Here is a 7,024-nt window from a genome sequence, read left to right on the forward strand (position 1 = left end):
GGGAGCAATCATTGCCAAACTTCCACCCTCTTGGAAGGATTACAGGAAGAAGCTTCTGCACAAGGCTGAAGAACTTACCTTGGAGCAAATTCAGCAACACCTTTGTATTGAAGAAGAGTCTCGAATTAGAGATAGTAGGGATAAGACCCTAACCAGTATGCTGAACTCTAAGGTAAATTTTGTGGAAAACGGATCGAAGAAAACTAACCCTGCATTACAAGTAAAGAAGAAGGATGGGAACTTCAAAAAGAGCAACAATAAGAAAGGATCATGTTATGTTTGTGGAAAGAAGGGGCATTATGCCCGAGTCTGCCGATATCGGAAAGGCGGAACCAAGTCTGCAAACATGGTAGAAGACAATCTCATGGCCATGATTACTGAAGTCAACATGGCAGAATCGTCTTTTGGATGGTGGTTTAATTTAGGCACCACAGTCCATGTTTGTAAGGACAAGTCCTTATTCAAGACATATGAAGAAGTGACTGATGGTCAGGAGATATAGATGAGAAACCAAACATGTGCCAAAGTTGCTGGAAGAGGCAGCATAGAGTTGAACTTCACCTCCGGAAAGACACTGACTCTCCTGAATGTTCTCCATGTTCCTGACATTAGAAAGAACTTGGTCTCAGTAAATCTTGTTTGTAAGAGGGGATTCAAAGTTGTCTTTGAATCCGACAAACTAATCATATCAAAGAATGGGATGTTTGTTGGAAAGCGATATAGTTGTAATGGTATGTTCAAATTAAGTATTAATGAAGAAAAAGTTTATGCTTATAATGTTGATTCTTTCTCTTTATGGCATGATAGATTAGCACACTTGAATTTTAAATCCATAAAGAACATAAGCAAACTAGGTATAATTGCTTACAGTAATGAATCAACTGAAAAATGTGAAATATGTGTAAAATCTAAAATGGCTAAGAAACCTTTCCCTAGTATTGAGAGAAATTCTCAACTTCTAGAACTAATCCATTCTGACATCTGTGAACTCAATGGTGTATTAACTAGAGGAGGCAAGAGATACTTCATAACATTTATAGATGACTTTCTAGGTACACCTATGTCTATCTTATGAGAACTAAGGATGAAGCCTTTGACATGTTTAAACTATATAAGACAGAAGTTGAAAATCAATTAGAAAAGAAACTTAAAATCCTTAGAAGTGATAGGGGTGCTAAATACTTTTAAAATGAGTTTAATTCTTTCTGTGAAGAATTTGGAATAATCAGTGTTCTGCTCCCAATACCCCTCAGCAGAATGGCCTGGCTGAAAGGAAAAATAGAATACTTACAGAAATGATAAACTGCATGTTGTTAAAAGCTAATGCACCCTTAAACCTATGGGGGCACTCCTAACAGCCTGCCATTTACATAACAGAATTGTTTCTAAAGTTAATAACAAATGCCCATATGAATTATGGACATGAAGAAAACCTAATTTAGCATATCTAAAAGTGTGGGGGTGCTTAGCATATTATAGAGTTCCAGATCCTAAAAGAACCAAATTAGAACTCAAAGCTAAGAAAAGTATGTTTGTTGGATATGCAGAACATAGCAAGGCCTATAGGCTTCTAGACTTAGAGTCCAACATAATAATTGAAACTAGAGATGTTAAATTCTTTGAAAATAAACTGTGTTCTGAACCTGCAGAAAATGATTCCACAGAAAATGATAGAAAAACTCAGATAATAATGAGACTGAAAGAAGAAATGACACAACTATAACACCTAAAATAGGACTTAGAAAAAGTCAAAGACAAAGAACAGAGAAACACTTAGGTTTTGATTTTATCTCTACTCAGTCAGTTGTATTTTTGGTTGAGGCTAATAGAGAGAAGATTTTAAATAAAATACTCACTGTCCTAAACATTGAAAATGATCCAAAAGCCTATAGTGAGGCCATGACCTCTAGAGATGTTGCCTTTTGGACGGAAGCTATAAATGATGAAATTGATTCAATAATGTCAAATAACACATGGGTACTAGTAGATCTGCCTTCAGGATCAAAACCAATAAAATATAAATGGGTGTTTAGAAGAAAATACAGCACTGATGGAACTGTGCAAAATTTTAAGGCTAGATTGGTAGCCAAAGGATTTAGTCAAAAGGAAGGGATTGATTACTTTGACACCTATGCACCAATGGCTAGAACAACTCCTATCATAACATTTATAGCATTAGCATTCATTTATCACTTATCTATTCACCAAATGGATGTTAAAACCACTTTCTTAAATGGTGATTTAAATGAAGAGGTTTACATGGAACAACCAGAAGGATTTGTTCTTCTTGGAAATGAGAAGAAAGTCTGTAAACTGGTTAAATCACTATATGGATTAAAACAAGCACCTAAATAGTGGCATGAGAAATTTGATTCTTGCATTCTAGCTTTTGGTTTTAAACATAATAGTGCTGATAGATGCATCTACTCAAAATTCACTGAAAATTATGGAGTAATTGTGTGTCTTTATGTGGATGATATGCTTATTGTGGGTACAAATATGGTTGGTATAAATGAAACTAAAAACTACTTATCATCTGTTTTCAAGATGAAAGATTTAGGAGAAGTAGATACCATCTTAGAAATAAAAGTTAAAAAGCATAGTAACGGCTATGCATTAAGCCAATCACATTACATTGAGAAAGTATTTGAGAAATTTAAGCATTTAGGGTTTAAAGAATATAGCACGCCATATGATTCTAGTATAAAGCTAGTAGAAAATACTGGTAGAGCAATTGCACAACTTGAGTATGCTAGTGAAGTAGGGAGCTTGATGTATGTTATGCTTTGTACCAGACCTGATATTGCATTTGCAGTAAGTAAACTTAGTCGGTTTACAAGTAACCCTGGTGTAGAGCACTGGAAGGCAGTTGGGAGAGTTCTTGGGTATCTCAAGAGAACCTTAGAACTTGGCTTGTTTTATTGTGATTATCCAGGTGTACTAGAAGGGTACACTGATGCAAGTTGGATTACCAGTAATGGAGATAATAAGTCCACATATGGATGGATTTTTGTCCTTTGTGGGGGTGCGATCTCTTGGGCATTCAAGAGACAAACTTGTATATCTCACTCGACCATGGAATCAAAATTCATAGCCTTAGCGGTTGTTGGAAAAGATGCTGAATGGATTGGGAATTTATTATTGGATATAAAACTTTGGTCTAGTCCTATGCCTCCAATTTCCATTTATTGTGATAGTGAGGCAACTCTGTCAAGGGCCTACAATGGTACCTACAAAGGTAAATCCAGACATATAAGTCTGAGACATGAATTTGTTAGGCAACTGATTCAAGATGGAGTCATCACTATAACTTATGTGAGGTCAAGTAAAAACTTGGTTGATCCTCTTACCAAGGGTTTAGTCAGAGAATTGGTAAGAATGACAACCAAAGAGATGAGATTAAAACCCTTTACTTAGTCACCTGTAATAGTAACCAAACCTGAACTAAAAAACCATCAGTATTGGGTTTAATGGGTAACAACAAATTACAACAATGTGATTGTTAGCACTGACAATGAGAAATTTCCCATCACAACATAAACAGTGATGTCCGTTATGATGAGAGGTTGAGATAAACTCTTAATGAAGTTTTGAAATGTGTCAAATAACAGAACACATAATGGAACTTCACCTATGTGAACATAGAAGTGGTGCCGCTTCTCGTGAGGGTTTGGGTTTGCTCTTGGGATTGTTAATGAAACCAGGAAAAGAGCACATGGCCAAAACAGTGCTGAGCAAAATTTGAAACTCTTGCAGAGACTGAACATTTTTATGTGTATAGGTGTCTTCGGCCTGTCTTGAGAGTAGTTGGTTTAAGGTCTTACCACCAATAACTCTGACAAGGCTCCGAGATAACTATACTAACAAGAGGTTTAAGTTGATAAACACATTTTGTATGCATAACTGTGTCATAGTAGTTTGGATTGAGAGAACTATGTAATTGATCAATCAATGTGGGGGATTGTTGGATTTTAATCTCATAAGAGATTAAATCCAATGGGTTTGATGGGTCAATTACATGAGAAATTGCACCTGCACACTTGGTTGAAAAATCAGTTTTTCTCTTACAAAAAAAACCCAGTTTTGAACTTGTCCCACATTGGATAATTACAATGTTTGTTTTCAATATTTCAATAGGAGCTTATTTACACTCTTTAGAATTAGTAGAGGAGAGCAAGGTTTGTGACTTTTTAAACAGTCACAATGTTTGAAATTGTGACTGTTCAAGGTGTCTTCTCTAAACCAGCACCTACCTTTTCATCATACCTCTTCACAAATTATTTAAGGAGCATGGATCAGACTCCAAAATACACAATTTCGAAAACGTTCTAAAGACAGTGTCTTCAGACGTGCCTCAGAGCTTCTCCTCCAAAGTTACAGTGACCCTGTTTTCCCCAACAGTTTGTTTTTCTGATAACTGATTAGTGAGTTATTTCTCTGTCTTTCTCATTCAAGAAGAGGAAGAAATAGACAAACATGCTTACCTTTGCTGCCGCCGGTGAAATGGGAGGGAGTGTTCAGGTTCACGGATGACAGTGGGATGCTTAGAGGAGGAAATGGGATGCTTCGATCTATTAACTAATTTTTGTCATTTTGTGTCCGATTCAATCGGATTCCTTCAACTAACGAGTTAACGTTAATAACTTTTGAAGGTGTTGATGTGCAGGGGTGTTCATGGTTTGGTTAATCGAACTATTGGACAGTTTTTGTAAACTGAACCAATACCACCATTTTTTTCATTCCTCCAAATCGGTACCACCGTTTAAGTGGTTTGTCGGTTTCAATTTTTGACCGATTTGATTCTTCGATTCTTTAGTTCTTTGATTTTTTATATTTATAATATATATATTATATAAATATATGTATAATATTACATTATAAATAATAAATTATATATAATATATTATAAATATTATAAAAATATATAATATATTTATAAATAAATTATTATAAATATAATAAATGTATAGATTTATATATAATATATAAAACATACATATAAATATATACCGGTCGATTTGATTAATCGCCCATTTTTTTATAGGTTAATCAAAAATCAAACCGATCCTTCAATTTTTCAAAAATACTAAATTAAAGTCGAACCAGTCGATTCGATTAACCATATTTTCCTACTCCATTTTTTCAGTTAAATTCGATTTTTCGATTTTTCGATTTTTCATGGACACACCTAAGCGATGTGTTTGGGTTCACATGATGCGAACTCGAAAATGACATTGGACGGATCCACATCCGGGTTCGACTTTCTATCTCCTTAATTTACTTAACACGCGGCAATGGGCTTATCCGTACTTCTCCGATTTTTCAAGCATTGACGAGGAAAATTTGACATTAGAGAGAGGAGTTTCTCGATTGGTCTCTCACTGGATTGTCTCTGTGCAAGTTCAGTTTTCTCTTAAGACGAAGAAGATATCAGTGTTTACCCTTCATGTACTAAAAAAAAATCAAAAGAATTTTATTTTTTGGGTAAGACAAAGTTATAAGGCGATTTGCAACGACTCTGCAACTTCTGCGCGACAAGGAACTAGGAAGCCATGAGGAACGGGAGCTTAAACACTAAGCTCAAGCTCTCCCTACCTTCTCCAGATGAGACTTTCATCGCCCAATTCCTGTAAAAAACATCTTCTCTTGCTCTGTGTGATTATCTTCTCTGCATTTCTATGGTTTACTACAGTTGGGTGTTCGTACCAGAACGCAAAGTGGTACCTTTAGGGACGGCGATCTGCTTGTCAACAAGGATGGAGTTCGGGTTGTCCCAAAAAACGAAGCCGGCGAGGTAAATATTTGCATGTGTTGAGATTGAGAGTGAAGAGAGTTAGGACTCTTATGCAATATCTCCCTTGTCAAACCGAGGATTTGGAATTTACCAATTAATCTGTCCTCCCCCGCCTAACTGAGACTGAAAAGTCAATAAGTTCTAACTTGATTAAAGTTCCTGGATGGATGAAATTGAAATTACATAGTTAGAAAAATAGAATTTTGCATTTGATCAACTTAGGCATAGTGAACCACTGGCTTAAGCTTGTGAACGGTGACTGTGATCTTCATATGTTCTGTTACTCCTGGTTTATTTATTGTGATCATTCATTATCAATGTTATTCATGCCTATATTACCTACTCTAGTAAATTTGAACCTCTTTATTTTGTGCTTTCTCAAGTACAGCATTCCATTATAATGCCATCGGACAACCAGTTGACCTTAGATGACATAGACACAATTAAAGTAATCGGAAAGGGTAATGGTGGGATCCTGCAATTGGTGCAACACAAATGGACTCAAAACATGTCAGGTTTGACAATACTCCTTAGTTTCGGGTAATGGTGGGATCCTGCAATTGGGATCCTGCTTGTGACCTGGTTACACAAATGGACACAAATGGACTCAACACAAATGGACACAATTAAAGTGCTCCCTTTGGTTTACCTATTAACTTACTCCTTAGTTTCGGGTGAGTTCTTATTTAACCCCTTCACTAAGTTGCCCTCAGTTTCTGTGACTGACTGAAAGTGTTAACATGACATTTCAAATTTTTTTAAAGGACAATTTTTATATGTCTTTAAGGGACAATTTGTCATAACATCAAGGTGGAAATGAAAAGTTGAAAATAGGTTCAAGAAAAATAAAATAAAATAAAATAAGATAAATGTTTGAGATGGTAAAACTGTACTAGTGTTATAGATGAGGTCACTTTATCAATTTCAAAATATATGTTTTAAAGGAAAAACTGATATTTTATCACTAAGTGCATTTTGATAAAACACACAGTCCTTGAGAAGCTAGCACACACTGTCCTTTAATTTCTACAGAACTCAGATTTGGAGATGAGTTTATGAGAGTACTTATCAGAAGAAAGATAAATGAAGTGAAAAAGAAAGTTCCTACGCTGGTGACAGGGATGTGGATATTGGATCTTAAATATCAGCAACATCTCATGGAACCAAATGCCTGGAAGTTGGAGTGAGACAACTTTCCTGCGATTTCTAAGAGCTTATCTTCTTACTTAT

The 7,024-nt window shown here is 35.6% G+C and overlaps 1 long non-coding RNA gene across 1 annotated transcript; it reads left to right on the forward strand.

Annotated features, from left to right (window-relative positions):
* The first annotated feature begins 5,322 nt into the window (after positions 1-5,322).
* Positions 5,323-6,157, forward strand: LOC148846883 (uncharacterized). The gene is made up of 2 exons (XR_016101302.1): positions 5,323-5,629; positions 5,710-6,157. It is a non-coding gene; the product is annotated as an uncharacterized LOC148846883 (long non-coding RNA).
* The last annotated feature ends 867 nt before the right edge of the window (positions 6,158-7,024 follow it).

Source organism: Nelumbo lutea, chromosome 6 (assembly GCF_056320005.1).
Source record: "Nelumbo lutea isolate HS-2025 chromosome 6, American lotus-T2T, whole genome shotgun sequence".
NCBI classification, from domain to species: Eukaryota; Viridiplantae; Streptophyta; class Magnoliopsida; order Proteales; family Nelumbonaceae; genus Nelumbo; species Nelumbo lutea.